Source organism: Empidonax traillii, unplaced genomic scaffold (assembly GCF_003031625.1).
Source record: "Empidonax traillii isolate 1590-97213 ecotype Southwest subspecies unplaced genomic scaffold, ASM303162v1 scaffold84:size2688230, whole genome shotgun sequence".
In the NCBI taxonomy this organism is placed as follows: Eukaryota; Metazoa; Chordata; class Aves; order Passeriformes; family Tyrannidae; genus Empidonax; species Empidonax traillii.
Window position 1 is genome coordinate 1,993,820 of NW_020955277.1, and position 17,854 is coordinate 2,011,673.

Here is a 17,854-nt window from a genome sequence, read left to right on the forward strand (position 1 = left end):
TCTGCTATGATCAGCTACACACTACCCTGACTGTGTGCTGGCTCAGGCTCTCTGGAGCACCTCTGGGACCTGCTGTAGCTCACTGTGAGTTTCTGACAAAGCAGTACGTGGAAAGGATCCAACACGCACACGATCTGGTACAAGGAAGGTGATGAGGTTGTGAGGACAGGAGGGGAAGGCGGAGGGAAGTAGGAAGAGAGCACAAGGGAGTGTGTGTAGGGATAGGGAAGGGAGACCTGCCAGAGGCTGAGAAGTATTATCTGAAATGCTTTGCTTTCCTGCCTCATATACAACATGACCAGAGCCTACCAACTGCCTAGAAGAAACAAGCAGGGCTCAATTCATTTAGCAGGCAACCTGAGAAGGACATAAATCAAGGTGGTACTTCTTGACAGATTGTTTCTTTCTCTAAAAACCACACAAAAACTTTCTACCTGCAATGGGAGGTACAGCCCCACAGCAACCCCCAGCTTGGGGCCACTGCTTCTGGCACGTACATCCTGGAGCAGGATATAAAGGCCGTAAAAGGGGAGAGAAGATACTGAGCCCCGTTTGGAGAACCTTGCCACTGCAATTTATTCAGTAATCCCTGCCATTGTTTGGGTGAACAAAGCAGTCATCTGATAGCATTTCAAAATTAAACTGGGAAAGGAAGGACAGGGAAGGACGCGGGAGGAAAGAGGGAGGGGAGGGAGTTCTCAAACCTGTTGGTCAGACCCTGGGAAGGATGTGAAGTCTCCCAGCAGAAGCCTCTCGGCGTATCTCCCACACGCACCCGGCCTCACAATTCCCAGGGCCATGTGACAGGGGCTTCCTGCTACCAAGAGAAGTGAGACCTACCCCGACCTCTCTCTTCCAAACAGAGTTCCTGCCTGCTTTGTGTTCGCAAAGAGGCGTTTGTTTACTGATCTACCATTGGCATGCAGGAAACAGCCTTGACATGAGCTGTAATCATTTGTCTCCAGCAATAGCTGTTTGGCTTTCTTCTAATTTAAGTTTTCCTTCCCCGCCCCCCCCCAGTGCCCTCTTCCCCACTTCCGATCAAAACGCTTCTGGAGGACACACATCTGGTTCAGGGCACTAGATACTACGAGATGTTTCCAAAGCAACTGGTGAACAAAAAAGAGGCATGGTCCCACCCTAAAAGGGCAGACAAGTCTTTAACAGGAATACCTTCAGGAAGAGGAAGACACCAGCTTTGCCCACTGCACTTGGTACAGCCATCAGATGATGACAAAAGCCAGAGGAGCATCAAGCCCCCTGTAGTCTGTATCATCAGAAATGTACACAGGCAGCACACAGGTCATATCTGGAGTCTTGCCTCCAACAAGGTCAAGCAGTGATGGCAGCAAGCCTCCCACGCCTCCCTTCTTTGCCATTTTGTTTGTGGGGAATAAACCAAACATACCTCAAAGAACCTTGTGGTTTGGGGACGGGTATTACCAGTGCTGCGTGCTGGAGGCCGTATCTCAAGGTTTCCTTTGCTCTGTTTACTCTGCACCTCTCACAAAAACTGGATCCAGCTCCATAATTGGATACTAGCCATACTGCTGATGCATATAAACAGTAAGGCTTCACAGCACCAGGAGTGACCTGCAGCTGGTCAAACTCTCCTTCAAGAAGAAAGACGACACGCTGTGTTTCTTCTTGTTGCCCACAGAAACTGTCTCTCCAGTTACTTCAATGAGTAACTCTGAGCAGCCAGACAAAGCCTAAAAGTAACACCGTGCTGCTCCAGAGCTTGACACAACAAAGGATGCAACATACAGACAGCAACAAGGAGACAACAACATATAACGTATATATATAAAGAACAGGAAGGATGCCAAGAAGACAAAACACTAACAGGGAAAACATGAGTAAGGGGAAGCCAACAGTTAAAGCCTTCAAGGCTCCCTCCCCCAGCCCTTGCTCTGTTTAGAGCCTGTTTTCCTTTGGGGGAAGAAGCAGGCATGAGGATGCGTGCTTGCACTCACACACACACAGAAGCCATTGCGTGGGCCCCTGCGCACAGCCCCAGCACCAGGCAGCACCCCTGTTCCCAGCACAAACAGCTGCCTTCCCGAGATCCCCGGCAGCAGCATAACCTCAGGGAGCAAGCCCCTGCAGAGCAGGGAGGACGCCAGCCAAGCAGGAACACAGCTAGAGCTGAGAGGGGCAACAGGACCCAAGAGCAGATGCCCTTGATAAAATGAAATGCTTACAGGGGGGGGAGTCACTGACTCGAGGCGCCCAATGCTAACCCAGTAGCAAGGCAAGGATTTTCCCAAAACTGAGCTCAGGGTGTCTGACCCAAAGCTCCACTACATGTGCCATGAGTCCTTCCTCTGCTGACAGCAGCAACAGTTTCTCCTCACAGGACTTCTGTGAAGTCCACTTCTTTCCTCTCCCAGTCAGCCCTGCAGATGAGTGTACTCCATGGTCTGTGAGGATGGGCCACGTCTCCAACTGCAGAGCTTCTCAATGCACCCACTGAAAGCATGATTCAGCTTCCTCATGAGAAAAAACTTTTTTACCAAGAGAGTGACCGAGACTAGAGAGGTTGTGGAGGCTCTATCCTTGGAGATACCCAAAATCCAACTGGACAATATCCCGAGCAAGCTGCTCTATGTGACCACACTCTGAGCATGGGGCTGTACTTTGCCATCTCCAGGGGAACCTTCCCACCTCAGTTACTTTGCCATCCTGTGCTGGGAACTGTCAGTTTAGGGCAAGGTGACCTCTTAGCACACACCAATTGTCCTGGCCATGCCAGTCTCCTGTAGGCCACAGAGACTGAAGACACTAACAGCAGGATTGTTCAGTTCATCACATTCATAATGGTATCCTAATTGTAGATAATCAGGGCCAAGTTATTTGTTAAAGGAAAAAAAAGCAGGATAAAATTATGCAAACATATCCATAACAGACCAGTGACTGGGAAATGACACGCTCCTACAGTATCTTTTACAGCCAGATCCCACACAGCCTCCTACTCCCCTCACCCCACTCTGTCCTAACTTTTCCCTTTGATCTATCATGTCTTCTACCAGGGCGCTTACAAGGGGGTCAGGAGAATCCCACGTGTCAAAACAAACTGTATTTTCAAAAACCCCAAGTGGAATCGATGTGCCACAACCTCTCTCTTTGTGCATGCACCCCCATGTCAGAGGAACAATGCCAGGAATGCAGAAACCCAGTGCCGGCAGCGCTCAGCCTGCGTGCAGAAAAGCTGTGCTGTGTGTTATGACATGTCTTTAATTTTATGATATAATTCGGTCTACTGACCTTCTCCCTCTCTAAGCACACAGAACAAACTCTGCCTGCTTATATGTCACTAACCTGATTTAAAGGATTACTATGGTTAAAGGGACTGCTCTGCTCCACCCTTGGCTGCCAGCAAGGTGGTCTCATCCCTGCTCTTGGTAAAGGACATGCCTGATCACATCTAATGGTTGCCATTGACTAAGGGTGTGCCTACCTTTTTCCTCCCTTCTTGCTCTTGCTTTATATCAGCTCCAATGCATGTAAAGCCCTTTCAAGCTAGGATGGGCTTGCAACCTGCCTAGTTCAACTCGCTAAACCAGCAAAGAAGTAAAAGGGGGGAAAGGCAGAAAGTTTTCTGCTCAGATAGAGACACTGGTCACCTGTCACAGAAAGCCTGAGGAGCACTGCAGCACATGGAAGGAATCATAGAATGGTTTGGGTTGGAAGGACCTTACAGATCAGCTAGTTCCAACCCCACTGCCAGGGCTGGAAACAAGGGTCTGCTTGGAAAGAAGCTAACCCTCAGCAATGAGAAGAGGGGAGCCAGCAGGACCTGCTGGCGACAATATTGAGGGGTTTACCCTGGGTCTCAGTTGCAACCCTAGGCCACTTCTGTTCTCTAATGAAGCAGATGGACCCTCGAGAAACTACTCCCACCCCTTGTCCATTACTTCCATCCACCACCCATTTGCTGAAGGTTGTAGGTCAGGCTCTACAGGGATATCACCAGCACCACCTGCCTGGCACATGAAGCTGGAAGGATGGCACATTAGGGAACAAGGGAACTACTACAGATTTTAGCTATAAAAAATTCTGCTGATCATGTGTCAGCTGAAATTTTCTTCCCACAGAGCCTTGGAAAAGTTAAGGTAGAGATGACACAGGAGTGGCAGAGGACAAATTCTGGATCCAAACAGCACTTCTGTTTCAAAGCATAAGATTAGTCTTAGCAAAAGAAAAGCCTGATGTACTTCCTAAGACGGGGAAGCAGCAACAATTTTCTCCCCCAGCTTCACCCTTTGAAACAGCTCAAATATTTCAGTTGAAGGCTTTCAGAAAGTCATTCAGCCAGAGGCACAGCTCAGCATGGAAAACTGCAGACTGAAACAAAAATAAAATTTTGACCTGGAGACAGTAATTGAAAACAGGGTCTCACAATGTGAATTGTCTTCTGTTAAAGGTGGGGCTCGTTGCACTCACTATTATTAAGCTTGTCCCACATTTCCCATTGTCTTACTTTCCCTTTGTTCTTCCCTCTAAACACATAACAAACAGAAAAAAAAAAAAAAAAAAAACTCAAAGGGTTTTTGAGATCCCTTCAGTTTCCTTCACGCAGACACACCCTCAGCTGAAAAACACAGCATTTCCAGGGTTGGGGGTGGGATGTTACATGACCCTGTCCAACACAATGGCAACACTCTTTTTCTAATTCACTGTTTCCAAGCACAGATCTGGTCCTGCATGTATAGATGTATATATATGTATATACATGCATATATGCTATGTGTTCTGATGGCAAGTATGGTTTTCTATTACTGCTTACAGACATGATGAGTCTTCACTTCTGCAGGAAGCTTAAAAAATAGTAAGAAAAAATTCACATGGAAAGGAAGAAAATGATTCAGTATTTTCCAATCTGTCTGCTAAAACAAAGTCCAACTGCAATGTTTAGAGGAATTATGCATTTCAGGCTACGTTTTCTACAAGAAAGTTGTGAACAAAAGATTTTTTCAAAAAGTAATGCTAGATTGGGAAAGCAAGACCCTAAGAGGTGAAAGCAGGAGTAGAGGACATCAACAGCTCTTCTATGATGGCCCTTAGCATTACTAGATCATCTGGCATTTTAGATCTTGCGTTAGCACATGTGTGCACACATGGGGTTGTTCATCCCCTTTCAAGGTGGGATAATATTTACTGTTGTTTTGCAGCCTAATAAATGAAAACTCAGTTAGTTGAAGTCAAGGCTGAAGAAGACATTATTGGTGAAGCCTTGCTTGCTGATTACATCAGCGGAGACAGCGATTCATACCTATTTTCTTTGGCTTTGAAACTACCCACAGAGAAGACTGTAGTCAATATGGAATAAAACAAAGGAAATATGGACCGGGTTCACACGAGCACACATCTGCCAGCAGAATTGTCTATCAGCCACATGGAGAGACAGGATTCCAGCAGATGCAGTGCAGTTGGCTTCAGTCCCCAGCAAAGTCCAAACTAAACTGGCGAATACTCATTTCTACCACTGTAGCTAACTGATGTAGGTACTTTTTCTCCCTTGATAGGAATGCTGTGTTGCAAACATACCAGTCCTACTGCAACAGTAAATCACATCTAGTGTAAAAAGAATTGGAAAGAATTCAGAGTTATTATGCTTGTAAGAAAACCAAACATTTGACAGCATAGGAAACAACCTGACACTAAAAAATAGTGTTCGGCTCATGAACCACACTGGAACTCATTTTCTATGTGGTGAGATAACCTCTGCTAATCTAACAAACAGGACCCAAAGAGGTCCCTTCAAGGAGCAAAGTGTTTCCTGGCAGGAAGACAAGTTGTCTCACATTCAGAAAGGAAATGAGAGCATTAAAATGAAGAACCTCAACTTCTCCCAAAGTAAGTTATCATCAGGGAGACAAATGAAGCCTCAGCAAATCTCTCCTTCGGTGGCCTTCACCCTGTGCAGGATGCTGACTCCTGTCCCTCCTGACGAGGATTTAGCACACAGCTTCCTGAACTGTCCATCAGCACAACCTTGGGGCACCATCTGCATGCTCCATGAGACCTTCCTGTACCAGCTCCAAGTCCATGACCTGCCACTACAATCTGCCTCTATTAAGCATCACCTTCTGAGCTCAAGCGAAAAGTCACCTGTAGATCTTTCTCTTCTTTTTGGTTCAGGAGCCCCCACTTCCCTCTCTCTTGTTCAAACTCCTCTTTCCTCTCCCCCTCCCTCTCCCATGTATCTTGGCCATCACAAAGGCAGAATCTGTTTATTACAGATATTATTCTTTACAGAAATCTTTCAGCCACAGCACAGCACACCATCCCCTCGCTCAACCTTCCTCAGCAGAGAGCAGGGCCAGGCCAGCACGTGAGCTGCCAAAGATTTAGCCATCATGAGGAGGAAACCCACACAGCTCCAAAGAAGAAAAAAGAGGGCTTGCATTTATTTATTTTTCCATGAGGAAAGCTGCTCCCTGTGGGTGTGTGCGTGCATGTGTGCGTGTGTTTGTCGGGACAATAGGAAAAAGGACAGTGGAGCGGAGCTGCCAGGAAACAATCGGCCATCTGCCCATGCGGAGAGCAGTTTTTCCTTTTCTTTTGTGCTGAGAGGAATGTAGCTGAGAGCCGCCATCCGCCCGTGCTGGGAGGAAATCTGAGCACCTTTGCTTTGCCAGGGAGAGGAAGCGCGGGGGAGGGAGCAAGCCCGGTCCATGTGGTTCAGCGGTCATTGCACTCACGGCCAATAAAAGCGGGGAAAAAAGCCCTACTGAAACCCCCAAATCCTGGGGAAAATCTCTCTTCCTCCTCCACCCTTTCACATGAGGTTTGATACTTTTTCCCTCCCAGGGTGATCCCAAGCACAAGAACGGCTGCAGTGGCTCAGCAGAGGAGGGTGTCAGGAGGGCAATGGTCTGGGGAAACAAGCACAAGGGTTTCACCCTGTGTTGACAGTGGCACCCTGGATGAGAAAGCAACACAGACAGAAAATCAACTCACATCATGCCCTCTCCATAGTCAGGAATTTAGCAACCTGAGCACAAAACATGAGGAAGGAGTCTTTGCTCTTCAAAGGCTCCCCAACCCCACTGGACAAGAGCAGAGCATGAGGAGCAAGTGTATTGCTCATGACCGTCCATAAGCATTCTCCCCCATGGGCTTCAGTACAGCTTCTGACCATAAAACCATGTAACAGAGGGGGGAAAAAAGATTTGATCTCCTGGTACTGTCAGGCAAAAAATGCTGGCAAGACATCAAGACGGCTTGATGGCACATTCTTCTGCCACTTTTGTGGCAGAAAAGCCCCAGGGAAGTAAATAAATAAAACAGAGAAGAGTAACATTTTCAAAAGTAACTACACGACTTTGAAGCCTAAGACTCATTTTCACAACCAAGGATCAGATTTTTTTTAAACAAACATTCCTACTAGGCTTGCAGTTAGACTTGCAATTCCATCTCCTTATTTTAACTCCCAAGTAAGTCCCAGCTTTGACTGAACTAGCTCCACACTGTATTCCTGTGGCACTTGGGGACATGATGGAGGGGTGGACTCGGCCGTGTTAGGTTGATGGTTGGACTCCATGATCTTAGTAGTCTCTGCCAACCTAAATGATTCTATAACGTAAAAGCAGTTAACATATTCAAAGAACTGCAAGCACGCATTCCATTTTCACTGATTGAAACAGGAGACATGTCTAGATACCGCAGAGAAAATTGAGAGAATATCTCTCTGCACCTTCGTGTACCTACATACCTTGCAAACTCTGCTCCTTACCAGGTGCCAGATCCAGCTCCAAGGAGCTGGCAGAACTTGCTAATGTGGGAGGTGTCTGAGACAACAGACCATAGTCCTGAAAAAGGCACTTCCAGAAGAATTGATTCATCTAGACATGGTCTAAAGAGTTTCCTCATATCCAGCAGCCCGGAAGACAGACAGACACAGTGACTCTCTGCACATGAGCAAGTCCAAGTCACACCTGAACTGATATCTATGCACCCAGTCTCTTTTCAGAACCACGACTCGGGTTTCCACGTTCTGTTGTGACTTTTTAATCACTTTATTTCTCACAAAAACAAAACCATTGGTGTGGCACAGTGTGTGACCTGAAGCAAATTCCTTGGCTGTTTCTCTCTTGGTTGGATGAGAGACAAGATGAGAGACAACACAGAGACTTGACATGAGGAAAATTTCTTTTCACCATGAGGATAACAGAGCTGTGGAACAGCTCTGCTGTCTCCATTACTGGAGGTTTTTTCAAGATCCAACCTGAGCAAACCGGTCTGAGCTCAGACCTGAACCTCTTTGAGGAAGAGACTGAATAGAGGCCTCCTGCAATCCCTCCCAGCCTGGATTAAACTATGGCAATGTATCATTAATTACTGTAAAAGTCAGTAATCACTCTCAGTTTCTCTGTGGAAAACAACAACAAAACATCTCTTTCAAAACATTATTACTAGACATTTTCCTCCTCAAGTGATATTTTTTTGCCTTTTTCCGACTGATCAGCAAGGAAGCAGTAAAAATAAGATATATAATTATGCTATCCCTAACACATTTCCATCATCTTTTGTCCGTAATAATTCTGTAGTGCTCACCAAACTTCAACAGCTCAATGGAAGCTATTAGTGGGGTCATGAATCCACAAGTAAGGCTCTCTTGGCAAATACTGATGAGTACTGTAAATTCTCAGTATTAGAAAAGGAAAATATTTTCTTCCCAAATTCATTCAACTTTCAGAGAGATCAACATAAAAATTTTTGAAATTTTTCTTTCACAACTAACTTAAAAAAAAAACCCAAACAAACCAAACCAACCAACCAACTACAAAACAAAAATGAGAAATTCTGAAAGCATTTATTTGGGAGATTTATTTTTTCTGTTTGCTGAAGCGTTCCCTTGAGTTTCTCGTGGTAGAAAACCTAGAAACTGGAGAGTTATCAAACAGGCACAGATTGTTCACTGCTCTCTTCCAAGGGATGTGCTAAAGCAAATACATACATAAAGGCTTTAATTTCCATTGTTTACTTTCTTTTATACACATCACACTGTTTGATAACGGAGAAAAAGCAGAGCACCCGTGTACAATTGTCTCCATCGAGCCCTTATCTCACAACTGAAGCAGAGCTATTTGTACACAAGCTTCCAACCCAGAGAACGTGCATCCAAGTTTTGTATTCCAGGGTAACCACAAGGGCATACTCCACCCAAGATGTTTGGATGTTGTCCTGGACTGGGCCCCGATACTGTTTATTGTGCACAGGAAAAACTCATTACTACAAAGCCGCCAGCACTGACTGCATTTCACAAGGGCACATTTTACAGGACCCAGAACAAAGTATCAAAGTAGGAGCCTTCTGGAGTTAAACCCTTTGCGAAAGCCCTGCCCCCTGAACTATTCAATAAACATCATCCCCTTTCATCTTAAATGCTCATAAACATGTTGTTCCCAGTCAAAAGCGAGGAGAAATCCTAGCTGCACTGAAGGTATTGATGTGACTCAAGTTGTTTATGGTGTGGTTGGCACCTCACCCACTGCCCTCCTCATTTCTGCTCCTCCCCAACACAGGTCTACTTACAGAGACACAAGCAGAGCCCCCCCTGCTCAAGTCCATAAAATCTCCCTGGATGGGACAAATCTTACAGGTTCTCAAGTGATGTTAAAAGAATACAAAGGTTTCCTGCAGGGTGAGAGATGAGGTCTCCCACAGCAGAGGACCAGCACTAGGAGACAGGCGATCGACCTGTACAACACCCTGATGATATGCAGGTTCCTCTGTGAAATTCCCATCCCCTCTGTCCCAAAAGCATCAGCATTACATGCTCAGCTTTAAAGGTCTGGCTCAGGAAAGAGGCTGTCTATAAATGTTTGGGGCTTTTTTCTCCTTGTAAAAGATGGTGATTTTAGCAAATGCACATGTTCCCTAGATTAAACACCCTATGAGCAGGATAGTTAGATCCCAGAATGCTTTGGGCTGGAAGGGACTTTAAAGATGATCTAGTTCCACAACCCCTGCCATGGACAGGGACACCTTCCATTAGATCAGGTTGCTCAAAGCCCCATCCAGCTTGATCTCCAACACTTCCAGGGAAGGTGTATCCACAACTTCTCTGGGCAATCTGTTCCAGTGCCTCACCAACCTCAGAGAAAAGATTTTCTTCCTAATATCTAATATAAATCTCCTCTCTGTTAGATTATATTTTTTTAGATATTCCTCACCAAAACCACGTTCTTTATGCCAAGGTAGAAGCTGTGTTGCTTCAGTTATCCATAGCTAAGCACAGTGGATCTTTTGATAACAAACTACATTTTCTTTACTGAAAAGAGAATGTCTACAGACATAACTGGCAAACTAAACCTAAACCTGATCATTTAGGGGAAATTTCCTAAACATTTTCTTCAATTAGGAGAGGCACGAGAAGAGCTTATGTAATGCTATATTTGATTTATTTCTTGGTTGGTAAGAAAAATGTTTGGCATTCAAGTAGGCATTCTTCTTCCCATCTCTTCTGCATGTAATAACTCAAACATTCAGATTGGATAGCATCTACTTAATAAAAATCTGTCATCCACTTCTCCAAGTGGGTTTACTGCATTCATATTGAAAAGTACGACAGGGGAGAAATTTCAGCCTTGGAAACAGGTTAGCAAGAAGGTATCTTTGCTTATATGTCTTCCTAAGCAAAAATATTTTAGAGATGCAGTGTTTGTAAACACAGTTATCATACAAAACTAAGAAATCACTCTTCTTTAGACTTTCCTCAAAACTAATCTGATTTTTCATGACAGGAAAAAACAATGATGATTCCTATCTCAGGTTGTATGTTTGTCAAGACTGACTTTTTCCAAATACCGTACACTGAGATAAGAGTAAGCACCTTACATGGTAAGTATGCTCCCAGGTACCTCACATTAACATAACTTTCTGTGCAGGAACTAAACTGGAACTGTGGTCTGACCCATCTTAGCTAACTCTTGATGTTCACTGGATGAGCAAATTACCTACGGTTTCTGATTAACAAAAATAATGTTTGCCAAGTTTGATCTAAATTCAGTATGCCAAAGCTTACAAGAGTCAGGTTCTTTGTGAAATTCTTACCTACCAAAATTTAGCTAGACTGTGTGTGTGTGCTAACCCTTCCCTTCACAGGGAGCTGGAACACGTTGTTTGCTTCTCCTCCTTCCTACCACATATTTTTTGAAGACAAAAACAGAGAGAAGGGAAGAGGTGGGGCTACCCTCCATGCCACCTTTCTCCAAATAGCTCTTTATATTTTTTATTTTTTTTAATATATTTTTTATATTTTTCTTTATTCAACCACAAAACTGAAAAAGCCACAAAAGATATCACCGAAAAATGCCACAAAATTTCCTCCAAAACACCAAAAAGCCCCAAACTTCATTGCTCAGCTAAAGTTAAGGGAGCAATGATAGTTATGCCATCTAGTTATTCTGGTGATCTCATCCACACACACCTTATTGCATCATCACTGTATCACCAAGTCATGCTGCCTCTGTGAAACAACTGCTTAAGAAAAGGTGCATTACACAATCTTCTGCTTAATTCTGTATTCAAGGATTTTGTGGCAAATCATACCCAAATCTCGTCTATTGCAAAACATTTTTTACAAATTTAAAAAAAAAAAAGAAAAAGAAAGAAAAATGTTATGTGTGCAACAGAGATAATGAAACAGCAGACCTTCTGAAGGCCTCAGGAAAAAAGAACAGGGTGGTGATTACTTATTTCCAGGCCTTTTTGAAAATTACTTTTTACTTGAAAAAAGAAAGAAAAATCAATGCAATCCAAGCTCAGGCTTGATTTTTCAAAAAGCAGATCTTTCCCAGAAGCCTGAAGTAAAAACCAAACATACCTCATGCCTTTCTACAGCTTCCTGAGGAGAGGAAGGTGCTCAGCTCTTCTCCCTGGTCCCCTTTGATAGGATGCATGGGGATGGTTCAAAACTGCAGCAGAGGAGGTTCAGAATGGACATTTGGAAGCATTTTTTAAACCAAGAGGGTGGTCAAACATTGGAACAGACTTCCTGGAGAGGTGGTCATTGTCCCGTGTCTGTCAGTGTTTAAGAGGCATTTGGGCAACACCCTCAGTAACAGGCTTTAACTTCTGGTCAGCCCTGAAGTTACCAGGCAGCTGGACCAGATGATCACTGTAGGTTCCTTCCAACTGAAATAGTCTAGTCTGTTAATAGTAATCATAATGAAATTTTAATGGAAAGCTGCCTTGAGCTTGAATGACCAGAGGGATCGGGATTGACACGTGAACATTCTGGTTTGAAGGACAGAAAAGCTACAATTTGAATTTCTACAGTGGTTGCTGGTCAGTTGAAGTCCTTCACTGCTCTGACACGCCAAGTTTCTGATAATATTTCCAGATTGTTTTGGATCAGAAAAATAATTTTACCCTATGCAATCAAACATTCAATAAGTGGAACATGTCAGAAGAAGTTATTAAGCCCCAACAACTGAAAATCCACCTCATCAAATTCTGACAATATTTTATGAAAATTTGCCTTTCAGAGGTGATCCTGTTTTTCCTTGAAACACAGCCAAAGTTGTCTTTCTCTGGCTAGTGGAGGAAATCTAGGAATTTAACAGGCAAAATCTTGGTTTCCCATTGAATTTGTGTAATGTAAATCATTCCACAAGGAAAGTTTCCTACTGTGCAAACAAGAGTACTGATGGGGCAAGGTTTAGCACAGGCTGAGCAGCAATAGCTGTCAGTATCCTCCATCATCACAAGTACAGGACTGTTGTATGTGAGAGGTGACACCATGGCAAAGCTTCAGCTTGAAGTCACTCACAGTAATCTCCAGGGACAGAGACAGAAATCCGATGCAAAAACAGTTACCATGTGTTGGTTTCCCAGTAGGAAACCTCTCAGGCCTCTCTCAGAGTTTGACAAAGCTGAGAAATGGCAGCCAGCTAGATCAGAGCTTCTTACATCATCTGGAAAAAGCTCAATACCTTACACATTTCTTTACAGTAACAAATTGTCTTGTAGAATTTGACCAGGGCTTGCTGCACATGCAGCCTACTAGCGTGTCAAGGCAGGGAAAACCAGAGTCTCAGTTACCAGATCTCCGGTTCCCTGAATTCAAGACAAAAGTTCCCATGGATCAGTTGAGTGCAGAGGATGCTCCAGGGTCTGGTTTTGTCCAGGTGTTGACTTTTAAAGTGCTACATGTGCTGGTGCAGACATCCTTCTCAATTTTAGTATGGGGCATTTACTCCCCCTTGCTACTAAGCCACTCTGAGCTCTGGATAACCCAAGACTTGATTCTTACCTAAAAAACCCCATGAAGGATATATTTACAGCATGCTTTGCAGTTGAAACATGTACTTTTTTATGTGGAAAATATATACATCTTCTGCAGGGGTTTACTGTTTTTAAGGAGAAAGCTCCAATAGTCTGAAAAGTCTCGTGAAGTTCTTTTTAAATTTAGCAATGTGGTGTATTGGCTGACACTGGCAAGCAAAGTCATATTTATGAAGTGTCCTCTCAGTGCCCTGTGAAATTTGCCATTTCCTCCATGACAGACAGTGCTATCTATCACAAGAACATAATCCCCTAGGACAGGAGACCCGAGCCCCTTCGCTGCTCTCCTCTGCAAACAGATGTGTGCTCGTTCCCCAGCTCCGAAAGTCACGGCCAGCTTTTGGCAAAGAACTTTGGCAGCTGCACATCTGCAGAGGGGAAGAGCTTTCAGCAAAAAATACAGAGGGGGATCTCATCCTCCCCCCACCCCTGCCTGCAAAGCAAGCTCAGCATTTGTTCCTCTCCAGATGACACCCTGATGGGTTGATTTAATCATTCACATATGCATGCCTATTCACAATGCTTCCAAAATACCAGGGCTGTGACAGCATTTCACCTGAACTGCTCACAGTAACACTGGCTTGTCAGCAAGCGTTTGGCAAGAAGTCTCACAGGATAAGAAGAGAGAAATCAATGTTCAAGGACACTGTGAACAAAAAATGATTCTACAGAACACAAGTGGGTGAGTGAGAGACCACTTGTGATGAGGAAAACACCTAAGCGGGTGCTTAATTCTAAGCCTATGCTCAAAACCCACTGTCTTCCATTGGACCGCATGAAATCCAGTCCAAACTTCCCTGAGCAGGAATGGTGTACTGCAGTGGGAGCCAAAGTGCTCTGATGGGTGGGTCTAAGCATGCGCCGTGCCCCACGTGTCTGCTTAAATGATTTGCCAGACTGGGGGCACAGCACAAAGTATTTCAGTGTAGCAGGATCACGGAAACACTTCACCACTTTTATTCCCAAAGGGACATCTGATTAAGACACAGAGCATCGAGCCATTTGAAATTATTCTGGTTATAAAGAGCAGCAAGTCCTCACCCCCTGAAACAGTTTCTCTAGTGGATTGCCAGAGTCCCCAGTAAGTTTCTGGAAACACAACTTAAGTGCCTGAACTTGGTCAGGAGCCATCTGCTCTCTGGGATCTGCAGGATCAGGAGTCCCAGGACCTGGCAGAGTCTCAGCCAGAACTCTTTCATCCACTTCCAGGTGAGGTGGCACCTCTCCCCACTCGAGCTGCCCCTAACCATCATAAGCTCTTGACATTTTAAGCATCTGGGCCAGATTTTCAGATGAGCTCAGAGCAAAGCTTTTCTGACTGTTTCTCCGAGACCAGATTTTCTGCCAGGCAGTCCCCTGCAGATATCTAACCAAGGCAAGACCCATCCAAGTAAGGTTGGCACCACATATGCTGAAATGTTCAGCCAATCTGACTACTTACCATGATGCCTAATGAAGAGATGGGCATAGGAAAGTAGAGCTGCCAGCATCTCCTTGCAGAACCTGTCTTTACACTTAGACTTCATTCAGATCAGTAGCTCTCTGCTGCACATATGCTAGAGGGAACAAGAGCAGTGGAACAAACCTCTACCAGCATTAGCAACACTATTTTACAGAGGAGACAAGACTTGCCACGGTCATAGATGCCACACTTGAAAACCAAGTAGCACTCCTCCATCAGCTCACACGGCGGGCATCTGCCCTATTAGTGGCACAGCACCAGTAGTAGCAAGTCACAAAACCCACTTCAGACATCACAGAGCTGAACAACAGCTGTCTTACCCATCTAGCTTCCTTCCTTTTGCTTTTTACTCTGATCTTCCATCATGCATCTCAAAATCGTCTGTGCCCCATGCCCACACTTCTAGATGAGATCTTGTCAGCACTGCACATGGAGCCAACTGCATGAAGAACCCAGGGGATGGCTAGGCCCGCCTGTTAGAGGCTTTTCTCTGTGTAGGTTGGTGTTTTTATTTTAACTCCCTCTGCTTCTGGGCCCCTCTTCATCTCTTGCTCCTCCCATCTCCCTCTCTCTGCTCATGAGGACACAGTTTCCATCCTGGCTCTGGGCCAGCACAAGTACAGGCAAAGGCAGAGCTCAGGAAAAGCCATCTTCTGCTTTCATCATAGAAACACTGCCAGTTCCCAGCCCAGGAGCACAGGGCTGAGCCAGAGCTTTGGCTGCAGTGCAGGGGGACCAAGGACCAGGGACTCCTGCCGGGGTTGAACACAGCAGCCTGGCTGCAGTGCAAACCTCCTCTCCTGGCCCTCCTGCTGCTGCTGAGCTACTCGAGGCTTTACCCCCAACCCAGGAGCTGCTCGTTGGATGGCAGACACAGATCCATCTCACATTCAGCAAAGGTCATGTGTAACAGCACACAGAGGTAACATGGAACATTCAAGCCAAATGCTTGTTCACAGCAGTGATTAAAAAAGGAGAATCAGAAGAGCCCAAGCAAACCTGGCTGGCAGTGTCCCAGCACTGGGATGACGATCTTACCCAGGCCTCTGAAACGAACTACATCCTAACAAGTTTAATCAGTAAAAGCTGACCTTTAATGACCACAAACTATTGCATCTGGTCTGTTAAGTCCTTGGAAGTAACAGTATGCCAGCTACAGCTGGTTTCCCTAACCTAGGGAAGGGACGACACACTGGAGCAAAGGAGGAAGGTTATACCAGCACTCACAGTGTTCATTCCAGCAGGCCATTACTCTTTCAAGCCTCTATCCTTCCAACTCTGCTTGAATTCTCTCAGCTTTACCATGAGGCAGTACTATTTGCAGAAAAGACAGAAATTAGGTTCTCAATATATGTTATCTGCATTAAAGACAGGAGTCCCATTGCTTCAGGAATCTTGCAAGGAAGATTTCCCATAAGCCCCTTTTTGGGGTCTTTGTTGAAAACACACAGCACTCCACATTTGACCAGCAAATGATTAGGCAATTTATTTAGCTCAGAGCAGTACAAACCCAGGGGGTTTCAATAAAGGATTACCCTGGCCATCCCACCAGGATCATCCCAAGAGCATAACCTCTGTTGGCAACTGCAAGGATGACGATATGGTTCAGAGCTGCTCAGAGCCACCTCAGCACAGCAGGGACTGGGCCATCATAATGGCAGAGCCCCAAAGGTGTTGTGCTGCAGGCTCTGTGCCCTGAGTTCAGTGAGCTCCTATCTCACTGAAAGACATAAATTGAGGAAGGCTCACACGAGTGGCAGGCAAGGATTCACTGCTTTGACCAGGAAAGGACTGGGGAATTATGACTTTCACCATCACTCCACAGACACGGAGTACCTTGACCCAACAGGGTGGTGAACCACATAAAGGCTGGGAGAGATCTTGAATAGGACCAGCCTACAGAACCTTAAGTATTTACATATGACAATGAAGATGCCTTTCAGTGCTTTATGAACAGAGACTATGAACTGATCCTCAGATTGGTCTGTGCCAGGCTTCCACCAAAGGACACGGGCCTCAGCTGAAAATCTAGACTGGTAGAGGGTCAGAGGCTCCAGGGACTCTAGCTTGTCTCAGGCACCCAACTTCAAGATCACCCAAGATCCCTGAGAAACCTTTCAAAAGCACAGCCTTCACGAAGCCAGGAGCCTGGAGTTCAGTCATCTTCACTAAAACCGGGGTTGAAACCACCACCAAATGCCATGCATTTCCTCACATTTTCAGCCCTTGCTTTCATTTCCAGTAACTGATAAAGATGCTTAGAGGTGAAAACCAGAAAAAAAACACAAGCAAGAAAAACATGCTACTGTCCTTCTAACTGCACTTCAGAGCTACAATTAAGAAAACACTGTATCTTCTCCTGCCTTCTGTAGGTAAAATGCTGTTTACAGATGGTACTCCTCAGATGTGATGTTATTTGAGCTGTATCCAGGCAAAACTATGCTCGCTCATTTCTCATCTGGACTTGAATGCAACAAGAAATTTCTTTCCACCTACATCCCACTCCCTTCTTCCCCATGAAGACTCTCCTCAGTCCTTAAGGAACTGCTGTGCAAGTGCATTAAAAGTCCTATTTCAGCATTTCCTTCATAGTAGAGGCCTCTTCCAGCCAGCTCTTGGGATGCTGCCAAGAGACATATCAGCCACTAGTACTTAAATCCTTCCGCTAAAAAATGCTTCCCTAAAGAGCTTATACCCCAGTTCTGGATGCCTAAGAGCGCTGATCATCACAATTAACCAGCCTCAACAAGAGCTTAAGAGAGGTCCTTCTCCACTCTCATATACTTAATGGTGCACTACAGAGCCTTTTCTCCCCTTGGCCTGGCCTCCACTTAGCAGAGAGCAGTTTCAGCACAGTTCCAGTCAGGAAATAAATGTCAGGTGCTACAAAAGGAAGGGAGAGCCAGCTGCTTTGAATGATGCCTTTGGGGGATCCAAAGGAGCATGATGCTTACTGGGCACTTCTGAAACACCCAGCACCTCCTCATGTAGGGCTCTGTTGCGTGAAGGTTTCATTGCCAAATTTCTTAAACCCAGACAAGGACTGCACTTGCCTCTCTGCCCCCAGAGCACCCAGCAAAACACAGATTTTAA

The 17,854-nt window shown here is 45.2% G+C and overlaps 1 protein-coding gene across 3 annotated transcripts in view; it reads right to left on the minus strand.

The window, feature by feature from the left end:
• Window positions 1-17,854, minus strand: part of DENND2A (DENN domain containing 2A) — a 58,539-nt gene that overhangs the window by 37,923 nt on the left and 2,762 nt on the right. The window contains exon 1 of one of the 3 annotated variants that reach the window (XM_027881182.1): window positions 705-723. The exons of the other annotated variants lie outside the window; for them this stretch is intronic. The gene's annotated coding sequence lies outside the window, so the exon portion shown is untranslated. Of the gene's footprint in view, window positions 1-704; window positions 724-17,854 lie in introns of those variants that run through there. 3 annotated transcript variants of the gene reach the window in all.